Below are 16,431 nucleotides of genomic sequence, written 5' to 3' on the forward strand. Positions count from 1 at the left end.
TGGAATCCATATAGAAGCACATGGTTTCCTGGTCCCTCAGCTCTCTTTGATCCCCCCCAAATCTTGCTCAGTCTCCCTTAGGACCACTCTCAGTATCTCTTTTCCTTTCTATTCACATTGCCATCACCCTTTTCCTCCCAAGCTGTTTTGCTGATGGTCTTCCTGGTCTAGAAGGCAAGATTTGGCTTCTTAAAGCCTTATTTGTTGTCACTGTCAATCATTTATCTATGAGAGAACAGCCTATGTTGCCACTGTCATTCCTTTATCTCTGAGAGAATATCTGACCAAATCAAGTCACAGAATCCCTAGTCTTGGCTCTAAGGTCTTCCATAGGCTTGATCTGGTCAACTTTTCTAGACTTTTCACTCGCTATTTCCCTTAAGAAACCCGAGGTTTTTTGCCAAGCTAAACATTTTTCACTTCCCAAGCATACCAGAACCTTTCAATCTCCATACATCTCCTCAGGCTGATTCCTCCACCTGGGGTGCTCACCTCACCTGTCTGGTTACACACACCCACTGTCTTTCAAGTCGAATCCAAGTGCTACTTCTAACTTGACACCTCCCCCAGACACTGCAGCTGAGAAAGATCTTCTGACCCTTTCATATTTTATTCATAGCACCTTCATCAGGGTTGCCTGATTCCATCTAAGCACCATTCTCTGAGGCTACTCAACCCCAGGCACTGTGTCAGCCACAGGCTTGTCTCACCTACTGCACAAGCCTTCTTCCCACACCTCTACCCCAAGGACCCAGGCAGTGAGTTATCAGTGAAGATCTGCTGAATGAAAGAATAAATTAAAGGGTAAGTCATGTATCTGTTCTTGCAAACAGTCAGCTTTGATTATTGGAGAAGGAATAGAATCTGTACAAAAAGGAGTTAATAAATAGTCCTGGAGGGCTTCCCTGGTGGCGCAGTGGTTGAGAGTCCGCCTGCTGATGCAGGGGACACAGGTTGTGCCCCGGTCCAGGAAGATCCCACATGCCAAGGAGCGGCTGGGCCCGTGAGCCATGGCTGCTAAGCCTGCGCGTCCGGAGCCTGTGCTCCGCAATGGGAGAGGCCACAACAGTGAGAGGCCTGCGTACCGCAAAAAAAAAAAAAAAAAGTCCTGGGCCATAGCACCACCACTCGCACCTTCTCACTGCCCTCAGAGAAATGACAATCTGGGAAGATAGAGAACCTTTCCCAGCTGCAGCTCCAAGCCTTGAGGGCTTCCCTGCACCGTGATGGGGTACTGAAGATCACACCCCAAAGTGCATCTCTCCCCACCCCACTGCCAGGTTCTCCACTCTCACCCCCTTTGTGGCAGAGGACAGAGTAAAGGGAGGGCTGGGAGGAGGGGAACAGGATCTGATAACAAAGCAGGTCAAACCACAGACCTAAAAGAGCATGTGGTAAGCCCCAGAGAGTGGCACAGGCAGCGGCCGAAACACCAGGACTGCCTGCCCCTCGGCTGCCCCTTGGCTAGCTCCTGTATCTCCAGGGAGGTCTGCATTTGGGGCTGGGCTGCAGTCCCAAGCCTCCTCTCTGACCTCCTTATCATGGTGGGCATCACAATCCAGGACTCAGAATTCTCTCGCACTGGCAACGAGGCCACAGTGCCTGGAAAGGAGGGCTGCACTCAGCTGTCCAGGTCAGGGCAGGCCAGACCGAGGTGGTGGTTACATTGGGCTGTTTCAAACCCTGAGCAAGGGCAGTGGCGAGGGCACCCACATCCTCTGTGGGCAGTGATGGTGGACAAAGTGGCAACAGAGCAGTTCTGGGAAACTGGGCCAAACCCAAGGAAAAGGGCTTAAACAGGGTGTGGAGGGACCAAGGGTTTGCCATGTGATGCAGGCCCAGTACCAGCGAGTGTAAGAATAAGTGCAGGATCTGACTCCTGAGAGAAGAAGATAATCTCACCTGCACCCCACCATCACCGGGTGAAGAGCCAGCAGCTGGTAACACAGGATCACGGCTCCTTAGCTTCTCATGATCCAATTTCCAGCGTAGAAGGGATTGTAGATGAGCTGGGAGACAGGTCTCTGGAGGAGACAACCACCGCTGGCTCTGCTGCATGAGGACTTCTGCTGGACCAGGGGAAGAGGCAGAGAAGAAAAAATGCTTAAAGTGACATCCTACACTGGGAAGTGACAACTGGGGAAGGCTTGGCAACAGGAGTGGCAATGGGAGTTTTTCAGGCAGTGGGGATAGCTGAGCACAGCCAGGATGCAGGAACGTCCATGTGTACCTGGAGGAGAAGAGCAATTCCTCACACGAGGATGAGAGAATAGAACGCTTCATGGTCCCAGAGGAAGACAGCCAGTGGGCAGAGTAGCTGAGGAGAGGCAAGGTGGGCCTAAGTGATGGAAGCTTGATCCGAAATTGGTTCCAGGGCCCAGATGAGGAATTTGCTCAGCAGACCAGTATTTTCCAGACTTGCCTGGGACATTGATTAAAATACAGATTCCTAGTCTCCTACCACTGAGATTCTGATTCTGTAGATTGGCAGTTGGGTCCAGGAACCATAAACAGCGAGGAGCTATTGAAACGGAAGAGTCTGGATAAATGAAATCTGGTTGGAGGCTGTCACAGAAAATACAGCAGTAGCTGTAATCATAATAATAACTATGACACTGTGTGCCAAGCACTGCTGTAAACAAAGGTTACTCATTTGATCACGTGCACATCAGCTTTATTATTCCCATTTTACAGGAAAGGAAACCGAGGCACAGAGAGGTTAAGGCCCTTGCCCAAGTTAGAGCAGCACCATCAGATGTGACCCCAGAAAATCTGTCTCAGATGCCTGTGCTCTGAAGCACTCTGTTATTCTGCTCCTTGAGGGTGAAGATGAGTCCCCTGACCTATAAGGAAGTTATGCCCTCCCCTTGCAGTGCCTTCTGGGTTCATGGTGCTCTCACTCTCTTCACCTCAGTTCACCTCCTCCTTCCTCTCACCCAATCCAGTGGGGAGAGGTGAGTGGACCCAGGCTCCGGAAGTCAGAGGGATCTGTCCAGTTAGGTGGAATGTGGTGGAACCCTCAGGCGTTTCCTCTTTGTCCTACCTTCCCTGCCTGTCAGCTAAGAAAAACTGACACTTCCACCAGAGAATGTGCTATTTTTTTCTTTCCGACGTTCATCTAAACAGGTCCCCTATCTCCGTAGGCCAATTAATTGTGCAGACCTGACAGCAAACAGTCTGGGAATTAATCAACCAGAATCTAGAGATCAAACCAAACCTTACATATCAGGGTCAGACACGTCTCCAGTTTTCTCGGTGGCAAGTTGTGTGGTTCTCCCCCCCTGGAGTGTCTTTAGGATCCCTTCCCATTCAAACGCATTCTGCTGAAATCCTTGGTTTTCCCTCATGTTCCTTCCCCGTGTCTCTAATCTGAATGTTCTCTTCTGTTGGCCTTCCTTCCCACATGACTGTAAGGAATTTAAATGTGGACGAAATTCCCTTGGGAATTCATAATGCTCCTCAGTTTATTTTTAGAGCAGCTTTGGCATGAGGAGAACAACACTGAACTTGGGAACAAAAGCCCAGTGTTCAGAGCCTGTAAAGTGGAAAAGTCACTTCTGGATTCCTCAGGGGCAAAACGGGAACACTACTGTGAAGGTTGAATAACGCAGTGAGTATATCCCTTCTTTATAAGCAGCAAAGACCATCATTTCCTATAGTCCAGTAGATCCTCTCTAAGGCCAGGTCAGTTTGTCTAAAAATCAAACTCTCCTGGCTCTGGGTGTGGTATGTACATTATCTCACCACCTTGCACCTGCAAAAAGCAGGTCACTGGAGTCCAGACTTAAAGACCTCAGCAGGGCTTGGCTGTGAGTCAGAGGCCAGGAGACTCTCAAGCACCTTTCTTCAGGGTTAGCCTGTCCTTGATCAGTCAGGGGAGGCTGGGAGAAGTGTCATTCTGACCACAAATATGGAAAGCCAGAATACATATATTACTAGGAAGATCCTGGAGACCCTGTGCCCTCCAACAAAGAGGCAGGACAAATCAGCCCATCTCATTCCAGCAGCATGTGGGATGCGAAACCAGAGCACCAGTTATCATGCTGCTTAGAGCTCTAGCCCACTAAACATCAGTACAGGCGGCAACTGGAGAACACCCGTGCCTGGTGTGGATGATGTTTTGAATGTTTATTAGGCTGGTCTGAGGCTGTTGTTTGTTTCCTAGGAGCAAAGTTATCTCATGAAATTCTCTGTCATTGCGTATATGAGTTTGGAATATGAATATTAATGAAATAAAATGATACACCTTCCACTGAAACTTTATTTGTAGATTTTATTTTCTGCTTACAGGAACACTGATGTTAGTGCTTAGGTCTTTGCTGCATTTGAAGTGCCTCTATGAAATCTCATTTGGAGTGAATATTCCATTAATATTTTGTAGTTTGGGGCATTGTTCCTTTTGTGTTTTGGTTGTTTGCTTCCCCACTTCAAGGGAGGGGTGGGAAAATGGAAAGAGGAAGGCAGAATTCAAGCTATTGAGAAGGAGCTGTGTACATCATCAGGCAACAGAACAGGGTGAAATGGACGGAGCCCTACAAGGTCAATTCTTGTTACGGCGAAGGCACGTCTTGTGGAAATTTTTCATTCTCTCCGTGGTTCCCTACCACCAACCACCAGTTCTTTACTTTGATTATTTTCTGTATTTATAACCTCACCTTGTTCAAGAATGGATTTAGGTAGCTTCAAGAAGTGCCTGTGGTTAATTTATTTTAACCATTGAGGAAACGATCCCGAATCTTTGAACAAATGACTCAAGCTCCCTGGGAACAGATAGGATGTGGAGCTACCTTCCCAAACTAGCTCTGATGACCACGTCAGAACTGTTCAAGGACTCCCAAAAATGAAACTGACAACTTGGCTGGAGTCATCCCAGGGTTTGGGTGAAATACTCCATCACACAGACTCCTGAGGGAAACCCAAACACTGACTTGTCAGCTCCTATCATCAGAGCTTTTTGGAGGGTTGGGTAGTACCTCACTATACACATTCCTACAGCCCAAGAAGGCAAGGAGCCTTGGTGGCGGGGCCGGGGTGTGCCCCGCCTTCCCCACAAGCTCTTTGCAGGAACCCAAGGCAGGGGTGGCAAGAGCTCACTGCTCCATGAGGCCGAGCATCCTCCCAGAGCTCCTGGAGCAGAGTAAAGCCTTGCTCTACCATGACTCTAGAAGGAGTCCTTAAGAGTCCCAAGTGCACAGCTGAGACCTGGAGCTTAACAGGTTTTATACTACTCGGCTCCACAGAGAGAAGAAAAGGTTCACACCAGAGCAGTTTGAGGACAAGATAGCAAATGCTGTCCCTTAGTCTCAGCCCAAATAGTTTCAATGAATATCAGACTCAACTTATGCTGCACAGCTCCTACCAAGAGACAGGGAAAAGGTGCAAGGGCAGTGCAGGCACAGGCTGGGAGGCAGTCATGGCTGGGAGCAGTTCCTTCTACCCTACAGGGCCACCTGCACCTGCAGCCCAGTCCTCTGGCTAATCAGAATGTAAAGAATCCTAAAGACCATATAAAAACAAGGTGAACTAGCCTAAATTTGCTGAGAGTGAGGTTGTTGATGTCACCTCTGTTACTTACCCAAAGTTAGCAGACATGCTACTGTTCCCTTTCCTATTGCAAAACCTGCCCTGGGATGGGATGGCAGCTGAAGCCCAGTCACGGCAGAGCCCACTTCACTGGGGCCCTTCTCCCAGTCACTAACATTCAAGATCCCTAAGAAGAGGCACTAGTCTGTAATGTTCAGGGCTGGATCTTCAGTAATAGCAGTGGGCCTGGCACCTGGTAAGTCATCAATAATATCTACTGAATACATGAGTGAATGGAGTTGATCCTCAAGAGAAACCTAAAAAACTTCTTCAGTGTACTTTCTGTGGATTTATTTATGTTTTGGAAAGGAAAACTCCAAGGACTGGATCATAGAAATCAAGTGATGTTGGAGTTTCCAGGGGCTGAAATGAACGTCCTGAGAGAGCCCAGCCAGGCTACAGAGGAGGGTGGCAATGAGCAAGGTGGTGTCACGAGGAGAACCCTGATGAGTCCACATATTCTAGAATCTTGGCAATGCCATCTTCTCCAACCTCCTTCTCAGGAAAAGGACTCCTTTTCTATAGGATCCTTCCAAGCAGGGTAAGAACCCACAGTCGTTGATCAGGGCAGTTTTTAGGTTGCAAATAGATGGTAAATGAGTATCTTCCCTGTCCCCACCCCACATCCAAATCTTTGCATATAATCAGAAGGAGTAATATCAGAAAGGTATTATCTGTAGACTATTTGACTCATTTGTTCAACAAATGTTTAAGAAGTCCAGGCCCTCTGAGGATATAACAGTGGTCCAGATCCAAGGTACTACAGGACCTTATAAGGTACCACCTGCCTTTGTAATGCCTATCACAGTTTACAAAGAACTGTTAGTTGATTGTATGGCCGCATTAGAACTGCTGGCAAAACTGCTTTGGGGTCCAGTCTGTTGAATAAACTTCTTCATGGTGGAGGTGGGGAGAGAGTAGCCTCCACCTGGGATCCTAAAACTTAATCACCCATCATGCCTCGAAGTTTCCAGCCAAAGGGCAACAATCATTAGTCATGGCCTATCCCCAAGTTCCCTTTCTTCCCATTTAGCCTTCAAATCAATAAGATAATTACTGCTGTGGTCTGAAGGTTTTACATTTTCTATTATTCTTGTTGACTGCCATTCAATTTTTAAAGTTTATTTTTAACTTAACGATTTTTGTGGAGAGATTTTCTGGTTCATTAGAGGTTTTTGGCTTTATGGTAGGATTAAAGAAACATAAGAATATAATTTAGTCTGATTTTCTTTTCTGGCCTAAATCTGAATTTGACGATGTTTTCCAAGGCTGGGTTTCTGTGAGTGTGTCTGTTCCAGTGACCACTATTTCTGTGGAGGTATTAGAGTTAGCTACGAGGAACAGAATGCTGTTTTGTGAAATGACAATTGGGGAGTCTGAGGAAATGAGAACAACTTCAGCAGTGAGTGTGGAGAAGGACTTAATTGGGGAGAATAAGGTAGAGTAGGAAAAACACAGTCTGGTTTGACCCCCAGCTCTATGACCTTGGGCAGGCCACTTACCTTTCCTGAACTCTGAACTTCTCATCTGCTAAATAAGAAAATGACTCTGGGTAGTGTGTGCTAACATTGATAGCAGTGGCCATGACAAAGGGGCATTCTGTGGCGTGTAGGGCCGACACACAGGGTTGGCGCATCAGGCCCCGAAGTCTGGAGACTGGCTTTCCGTGCAGGGTGACTGGGGCGCCTCTGTTGGGATGACATTAATACGGACAAGCCTCTGGTACTTCGTGAAGACCGGGCTGAGGGTATTAAGTAAAGGAGAGTGAGGGTGAGGTCTGCCTCAGTCTCAGAGAACTGAAAAGAGGCTTCAAAACCAAGGGGCCCATTCAGTAAACAAGATCAGCTGCCTGTGGAAGGGCTATAGCCACCATCTAACTCATCCATCCAACCCAGTGTGTTTTCACTCCATGACAGAACTCCTTGCATCTTTCCCCTTGTCTTCCTCAGCTTCGAAACCAGGTGGTAAAACAGGATTCCCGTCCAGCTCCACATCCTTCTCAGATAATTTAAGCCCCACGTGGGCCCTCAGATCACACAGCTCACGCGAAAATCTCCTTAGCACATGTTGGGAGAGTCCAGGGTGCAGGCTCTGGACTGACAGCCACACAGGGGTTTCACCAAGTCCCACATCATGCTTGGCTCAGCCAGGTGTGGAGGTCAGTTTGTAGAGCGACCCTACTTCGCTGGCTGCTCCTTGTGTCCCACGTGACTAAAGCAATGCTTTTCTGGCCAAGCTCTGAGTACAGACAATGTTACAGACAATGTTCCTTCCCACTCCCACATCAAAAACCTCATCTCCATGGTATTCTCACTCTAAGGTACCCATCTGCTGCCCTGGATTCTCCAAACAGAATCTCTCCCACTTTTCCCAGGTCCTACACATCTGAATGTATTTGGGGAAGTAGTTTATTTTCTTTCTTTCTTTCTTTTTTACTTTGCCCCCAACCTTCTCTTTGGACATCCAGGAACGCAGTTACTCCCCTTTTGAAGACGCATAAGTCAGTCTAGGACTCACCCATCTCTTTGCAGCCTCGCTCTCTGCTGTCACTTAAAAAAAGTTTTTTTTTCATGTTTCCTGCCCTAGCCTTGCAGCTCATAATCCATCTCACCCTCTAAGACAAAGCAGCTCTAGGGTATTCCAAGTAGAAGGTCTTTCTTATTTTGAACACCACCTTGGGCCTTCCACTTTCCCCATCACTTCTCTTCAGCATCTCTCCACCCTGGGACCTTGCAGTACAACCGGAGGCCAGACAGTCAGGCTCAGTGAGGCACAAAGCAAATCCACTTTACTACAGGGTGTAGACTCTCTAAAGGACAAACTCTATTCAACTACATAAAAGTAGATAAATCACAGCTATCCAGGACCTAAAAGCACAGGCTTGGAGGCTGTTTCATTCTCGTGTTCTACTATTATCCCCACCCTCTTTCCACCTGTTCCCTGCCCCCAGCCCCAGAGCCTGGCCCTCCACTCCACCCCAGCCAAAACATAACATCTGTCATCACTGTGAGGCTGGTGGGATGCGCCATCCTCCCCGTCTGGCTTCTCTGCGACTTATCATTGCATTGAGGACAGGCTGTGCTCCAAGTCACCCTGACGTTCAGAGAAGGGCTCCTCCCCAGCCTCCTGAAGACTTCTCCCTGGATTCCTCTCCCCACTAGACTCTCAGCCTCCTCTCTACTCTCCTAGACTGTATTGCCTACTGCAGACTTCTCTTGTCTTTTGGGCACTCGTGACCATTCTGCAAGCATAGTCACATCACAGGGCTTTCGGGTCCCAGTCTCTCAAAGATGTCTCCCTTTTTCTTCATCTCTGCCCCAATTCCAGGAGGGCCTTTGTTCAGGCCCATTACCAAGGCCTCAGCAATTCACCCTCTCTGGGCAGGCAGAATCTTGGCAAGGGGAGCAGAGACTGGATTTTAAACCCAACTTGTCCCCAGAATGGGCTTCTAACTGTGAGTTTAGCGCACTTAAGTCACATTTATATTAACAGAGGTTTCTGCCTCAGTCAGATTCAAGTACCCTTAGAGCAGAAGTTGGGGGGAGGTGAAATTTCCAAGATTCCCATTTACGGATTACATCTACCATAGCACTGATTCCAGCCTACCTGAGCCCTGTGGAATAATTAAGAGGAGGAACGTTTTACTGTATTGGAGGAAGAGAGGAAAATGAAGAAAGAAAAGGAGAAAGGGAGGAGTAGAAAAAACTAGATTTTCATTTATCTGCCTTTTTGGGTTAATTTCGATGTAAATATAGAAGGTCTTTCGATTTATTTTAACACAATTAAGTACCTACTTGCTGTTAGGAAAACAAATTTCTAAACTGTCATCCCCTTATGCTCTTTTCCTAAGTCACAACATCTGTCTTTGTTTTGGGGCTTGGATTTTTCTTCCTTTTCTTCCTATTTTTACAGTCCTCAAGACAGCTACCCCAACGCCACAGTGTCATTAACACAGTTGCAGCTTTGATTCTGCTGGCTCTTTACCGTGGTTCCCGCAGCCGTCGCTAGCCCATTGTCCTACCCTGCAGAGAGGTCAGCAGACGCTGTAACTCATGGGCTGAGGCATTCGAAGAGATACCAGGGAGCCATCATCTGGGCATCAAAATAAGCAAGAAATCTAAGTGCTGAGAACTTTGATGCAGCAAAGAATCAGGAAAAGCGAGGCTCCTGCTGTCCCTGCTGCTCAAGGCATCCCCCTCCAATGGCCTGAGAGAAGGTGAAGCCTCAGGTGTCCTGACAGCTGGAAGCAGCCTTAGCTTCTCCTAAGACGAACAACAGGGGCACCTACTAGGTGCCCAGTACTGTACTGGTTGCTCTACCCACATTATCTTTCATTATTTTCCTTATATTTTCCAGATGAGAAAACTGAGGCTAAGAGAGACACAATGACTTTTCTAGAGGTTACATTACCACCAAGAGATCAGTTCATATAAGGGGAACTTGCTATAGGTAAATTAAGGATGAGCAGGGCTCAGGAAGCAGGGTGAAGCCATGAGGAAATTAAAGAGGGGAGGAAAAGAGGGGCACTGACCCCACTCATCATTAGGCCAGAATTTAGGTGCCAGGACACAAGCCTTCTAATAACTTGAACTGGACCCTACCTTGTGCCCTGGTGCTCAGTTGATATTCAAACGTTCCATGGCTCCACTCCTAACCCAACTCTGAGTGAGGCAGCAGGTGATGTGAAGCTAAACAGCTACGTTCCCAGCCACCTCTAATCTCATTTGCTCACCTGGGTGCACATGGCTTGCTCCTTAGGACTAAGATTGTTTACACCTACTTTGTCCAGTGTTGCTCTAGCCTCTCAACTCCTCTCCTCTCTCTCTTCAGGGAAGAGAGAAAATGTCCCATTTGGGGGCTGTTGGCTTCTAGCCCAAAGGCTTTATTCCAGATGGATCTGCCTCTGGCTGGCCACCCAGAATAGACAGGTGATATCCATATTCTCAGCTCATCCAGACCATCTGTTCGTTTTTCCATAACACTGTCCTCTGGGTCCATGCTAACGGCCCATTTAAGAAAATGCTGCTCCAGTAACTAAGCCCTTTTGTGGGAATTTAAGATGGAGCCTTATTATAATTTACTTCACCTGGTAGCCTGTAAAATTATGGTGGGTTTCCAATAGAGTCCTAATGCTCTCCATAAAATGAAAACAAGGAAGAATTAGAAAAGTAAATAGTCTTTTTTACCTCCTAGAAGTCACTGCATAAATCCACTATCAGAGCAGCAATGTGGCCCAATTCATTGATTCCCACAAGCACTGACTGACTCTCTGTCATGCCCAAAGTTTTCTGATTAAAAAAAAGAAAAATCAAGGGACACAGTTGTGATAAGATGAACCCTAAGTTTGAAGAAAAATACGTGCTGCTTATTAGGCTAACTTGGAGAGCTTTATTTTGCTGACTAGACTTTTTTTTTTTTACGGTACGCAGGCCTCTCACTGTTGTGGCCTCTCCCGTTGCAGAGCACAGGCTCCAGACGCGCAGGCTCAGCGGCCATGGCTCACGGGCCCAGCCGCTCCACGGCATGTGGGATCTTCCCGGACCGGGGCACAAACCCGCGTCCCCTGCATCAGCAAGCGGACTCTCAACCACTGCGCCACCAGGGAAGCCCAACTGACTAGACTTTTTACTCTCACTAGAGAGAAGTTGCAGAGCAAGGGGAGAGAAATGTTGCCTGGTGTAGAAATTTGATTGTCCTGCTGTATGATTTATGATGAACTCTTACTTCCAATAAATGCCTCACAAAACTGTTGAGAAAAATCTACATTTTCATCAATTTGTTTTGAGTTTCTGTTTTCTTCATGGAAATAGATGCACTAAAATGCTATGTTGGCGGAGTCCGCTGAGGAGGGCCCAGTCACAGATGTATTACACAAAATGAGACAAACGTGGTTCCTGCCCTCAAGGAACTCATCATCTGGTAGGATTGGTAAGACAATTACAGAATAGCATTGACACGGGTAAGGCTTTGGTCAGGACCCAAGTTAGGTGCAACAAAGAAATTCAGAGCAGAGCAAGACATTATGACATCTTCATTTTGACACTGCTGATTTTATATCATAAGTGCCACCTAAGTACTGATTTTTATTGCCCCATCTAGTGAAATTGAGGCTGGAGAGAATAAGGAAGAGGGTTAGGATGTATGTTTTGCATCTTATTTGATATAACTTGACAATGTATGGTTGTAAAAGTAACAGAAGATAACTCACAGAAATAGTTCTATCTGTTGGGATGGAGGGACTTTTAAGCATTATACCAAAGGCAGAAATAATAAAGGAAAAGATTGATTTGACTGTGATTTCACACATAGACATATACACAAACACACAAACCAAGTTAAAAAAAACTGGAAAAATATTTGCAACATATATCACAGACTGTCATCTTCTTTCTTTTAAGTTGGTTTAAGTTTGCCTTGATTATGCACTTAGATTCTTACCAAGCTCTGCCCTGCATCAGTGTAACAATGGTTTATTCAAATGATTAATAAAAATATACACCTGAGAAACTGTCACTGACCAGAGGAAACAAGGGGGAAATGATAACTAAGTGCAATGTGGGATTCTGGACTGGATCCTGGAACAGAAGAAGAAAATGGACAAAAGTATATGTTCAGATAACTCAAAAGAAGAAATGAATAAAAATGAATATGGCCAATGAAAAAGGAAAAGAAGTCCAACCTTACTTTCCAATCAAAGGAAAATTGTATACATAATCCATATTATAAATTGTATCTACAATCCATATTATATATATATAATTTATACTCTACACACACCCCTTGGATTGGCAAAGACAAAAATGATCAATGATATTCAGTCTAATAGTGGTATTAACTGGTAAAAATCATAAATGCATCCATTTTCCTATATTTCTGCCTTGATTTCTTATTATTATCTATACTTCAAACTAGTTTAAGGTGTTATCACCTGTCACTTGGACAACCATAATAGCCCCCTAACTTGTCAACCTCTGTTCATTCTTGCCTCTGTTCATCAGTTCTTTCTACTCAGCCAAAGTTATCTTTTTAAAACACACAGGATCCCCAGTCATTGCTTTTATCTCTCCTTGCTGTTGGAATAACAATAAAATCTTTAACAAGACCTGTGAAGCCACCTGTGGCATGCTCCCTACCCATTTTTCCAGCCTCATTTTGCCCGGTGATTCCCCTCTCTTTCCACTCCAGCCAAACAAGCCTTCTTCAACTCCCCCAGCAGCCACATTTGCACAGGCTGAGGCCAAAACGCTCTTATCTCCCCTATTAGTCTAGTTATCTCCTACTTAAGCTTCAGGCCTTATCTGAAATGTCACTTCCCCCAGGAAGTCATCCTTGAACTCTCCAACTAGAAGGAATTCACGTGACTGTACTTTCTAACAGTATATGTGTCTTCTCCTAGTAATACTTACACAGAGTCCACAAGGGCAGGGACCACCCTTGGTGGGGACCACACCTGGTGTTGCTCACCGTTGTACCCTAAATAGTACACAGTACTTGGCACACACTAGGATCTCAATAAATGTTGAATGAATCATGAATCTTTCTGGAGATCAGTTTGGCAACACATGTTAACATTTTAAACGTGTATATTCTTTGACTCAGTAATTTATTTCGGGAAATTTATTTTTCTTTTATTCCATTATACACATACACAGAGCACAGCACACACACACGGGAGTGAGTCCTAAGGTTTTCCACATTTCTAAGTACAGTTGACCCTTGAACAATTTGGGGGGTTAAGGGTGCCGACCCGCTGCGCAGAGAACCCAGTAGGGCACTCTGTCTATGTGGCTCCGCCATTATCCGGGGTTCCTCTCTATGCCTGGTTCCGAATTCTCAGATTCAACCAACTGCAACTCCTGTGGTACTGTAGTAGTTGCTACTGAAAAAGAAATCCATGTATAAGTGGACCACGCAGTTCAAACCCACGTTGTTCAAGGGTCAACTGTACATGCATGTTATATAATCAGAAACAGAAGATATTTTCATTTGGGGGGAGGATGTACATTAATTGTCTTACATAGGTTGTATCAACATATCCCCAGATTAAAACAGTCGCATCAAAGGGAGGACATCAAAATATCACTGTCATTCCCGTTCCAGAGCCGGTCCCAACTTGCTGTGACAAAAGGGTCACATGTCAAAAGTCAGAGCAAGGGAGCACCCAGGGGCACGGAGGAGGAAGGCGGCCCCTACCCCCAGCCGCTGCCGCCCAGCTCGCCCCAGGTGCTGCTGCTGGGCGAGCCGGTGGAGGGCTTCGGATGACCCTGGTGGACAAGGGTGACCTGAAATGGGAGGCGGCCATCTTAGGGCCCCCCAACACCTACTCCGAGGGCAGCTACTTGAAGGCGTGTCTCAAGATAGCCATCGACTACCCTTACTTCCCGCCGGCCTTTCTGTTCCTGACCAAGATGCGGGGCCCCAACGTCTACGAGGCTGCGGACGTATGCATCTCCACCCTCCATCCCCCGCTCGACTACCTCCTACCCCCTGAGCGGGGAGCTGCCCTCAGAGCGGCAGAACCCACCCAGAACATAGGACCATCTCCTGAGCATCACCTCCCTCCTCAGCGAACCCAACACTGTTTCCACCTGCCAACGTGGACGCTTCCGTGATACACACGAAGCAGGAAGAGAGCGAAGGGAGGACCGGGAGCACGCGGACGTGAACCGGAGGCAGGTCCTGGGGACCAAGGCGGACGCGGAGCGGGACGGCGGGAAGGTCCCACCGCACTGGCCCAGTGCTGCGGGAAGACCCAGGCCCGGTGTCCGACCAGGGCTCGGACCTCTTCTACCAGCACGACTACAGGGCGGCGAGGCCCAGGCCGAGGCCCGCAGCTGGGGCGGGGACGACGAGGACGACTCGGCCCACGAGGAGTCCCGACAGCGCATCCCCACCAACAAGCTTACAAATTTTACCTCAGTCGGCCGGACCGTATGGACTCTCGGGCGCCTCTGCCGCCTCGACTACCTCGGGTAGGCGTGCGCTGCCGGCCCTGGGCCGGTCCCCAGGTCCCGCCCTGGGTTTCCTCTGCTTTGGAGCGAGGCCCCGCCCCGCCCGCTGTCGCATCCTGCGGGCCGCTAGCGTGCTGTGCGCAGGCGCGGGGTGGAGGCGGTGCCTGGGGGCCACGGACCCCAGCCCTGTCTGCAGCTCCAGCTGGCTGGAGCTGGAGACTTGGGGACCCAGCTCGCGAGTGGACGGATTAACTTGGGGTCACCTCTTCTCTCTGCTTTGGTTTGTTTGGAATCGAAAGCGATTTTATGAGAAGCCAAATAAATTAAAAAGAGCAGGTAGAAATTTTCAACTAAGGATAGGGCATTGTAGAGGATCCAAGGTCCAAGGACATCTTCAGGAAAAGGTAGCACGTGAGTGAGGTTATAAAGGATAATTAGGATTCACATAGATGAGGAAGATAGGAGAGGCTGGGAACTGCATGTCAGGCAACAGAAAACAGGATCAGCCCAAAGAGAGGTACGGAGATGGGAGTGTGCAGGGCAAACAACGTGCTTGCTCATTTGGCCCAGTGTAAGGGATGTAGGGAGAAGCAAGATACAAAAGAGCACAGGTAGGCTGGAGCCAGATCACAAGAATCTCAATAGCTGATGGAAAACAATGACGGGATTAAAGTAGACGGTAAACATGGCAGGCTCCATGCTTTACTATTTTTTCTTCTTTTTTGAGATGGTAAAATACGCTATTATGCTCAGTGCTGCAGTGAATATACTTATATATTTCCCCAGCCACAAGCTTAAATGTAATTGTAGGAGAAATTCCTAAACATGGAGTTGATGTGTGCAAGGATATGCACATTTTAAATGTTGATAAATATTCTGAGATTGCCCTCTTTAGAGGTTGTATCAATTTACATACCTCAAAAATGTACAGATGTCTGTTTTCCTACAACCTTGTCAAAAATAGGTTGTCAAAAATACATTTTAAGGAACTTTGGATATTAAGTGAAAAATATAGTTTTTGCTTATATTTGTTTATTGTGTGGGAACCTAGGTATCTTTTCAACTATCTTAGCACCATTTGTATTTCCTTTTGTGATAGATTTGTTCATGTTGTTTGCCAGTTTTTTTATTAGAGTGTTGATCTTTTTCTTATAGATTTGTAGGAGTTCATATTTTAACAAATTTAGCCCTTCTTCTGACAAGTTTGTTACAAATATTTTTCCCTGTTTATGACTTGTATTTTGACTTGATTTGTAGAGTTTCCTACCTTGCAGAAATGTTTGATCTTTAGAGTCAAACTTATCAATATTTTTTTATGTCTCCTGAATTTTATCATGCTTAGTTCTTCTCTATTCCAAGATTATTAATTTTTTTTCCATTTTTCCCTAGAACCTTGGTAGTTTAATTTTCATGTTGGTAGTCCATCTGGCACTTATTTTGGTATAAAACTTGGGAGAAATACAGATTTATTATTTGCCAAATGGCTACCCAATTGTCCCAACACCATTTATTTAATTGTAAATTTTTCCCACTGATTAAAATATGCAACTTGATCAAATCCTAAATTCTTATAAAAGCATTTGGGTCAATTTCTGATTCTATTCTGTATATTCTGTTATTTCCACTATTTTATCTTCCAGGTCACTTATCCATTCTTCTGCCTCAGTTATTCTGCTATTCTAGAGAATTTTTAATTTCATTTATTGTGCTTTCATCATTATTTGTTTGCTCTTTAGTTCTTCTAGGTCCTTGTTAAATGTTTCTTGTATTTTCTCCATTCCATTTCCAAGATTTTGGATCATCTTTACTATCATTACTCTGAATTATTTTTCAGGTAGACTGCCTATTTCCTCTTCATTTGTTTGGTCTGGTGGGTTTTTATCTTGCTCCTTCATCT

At 46.3% G+C, this 16,431-nt stretch overlaps 1 protein-coding gene and 1 pseudogene across 9 annotated transcripts in view; one reads left to right on the top strand and one right to left on the bottom strand.

Moving 5' to 3' along the window:
* The window catches only part of LOC307181968 (uncharacterized protein), a 192,283-nt gene extending 177,650 nt beyond the window's left edge, over positions 1–14,633 (bottom strand). For 7 of the 8 annotated variants that reach the window (XR_013827087.1, XR_013827088.1, XM_079912959.1 and 4 more), the window contains exons 1-2: positions 14,499–14,633; positions 1,903–2,066 (exon numbers count right to left, since the gene is read on the bottom strand). The gene's annotated coding sequence lies outside the window, so the exon portion shown is untranslated. Of the gene's footprint in view, positions 1–1,902; positions 2,067–3,222; positions 3,368–14,498 lie in introns of those variants that run through there. The other variant, XR_013827089.1, reaches the window with a different exon arrangement.
* Positions 12,137–14,585, top strand: LOC307182352 (ubiquitin-conjugating enzyme E2 R1-like; annotated as a pseudogene). Its single transcript has 2 exons — positions 12,137–12,186; positions 13,626–14,585. The product of its transcript is annotated as a ubiquitin-conjugating enzyme E2 R1-like (transcript).
* Positions 14,634–16,431: the final 1,798 nt, after the last annotated feature.

Source organism: Stenella coeruleoalba (genome assembly GCF_951394435.1).
Source record: "Stenella coeruleoalba genome assembly, chromosome: 2".
Classification (NCBI taxonomy): Eukaryota; Metazoa; Chordata; class Mammalia; order Artiodactyla; family Delphinidae; genus Stenella; species Stenella coeruleoalba.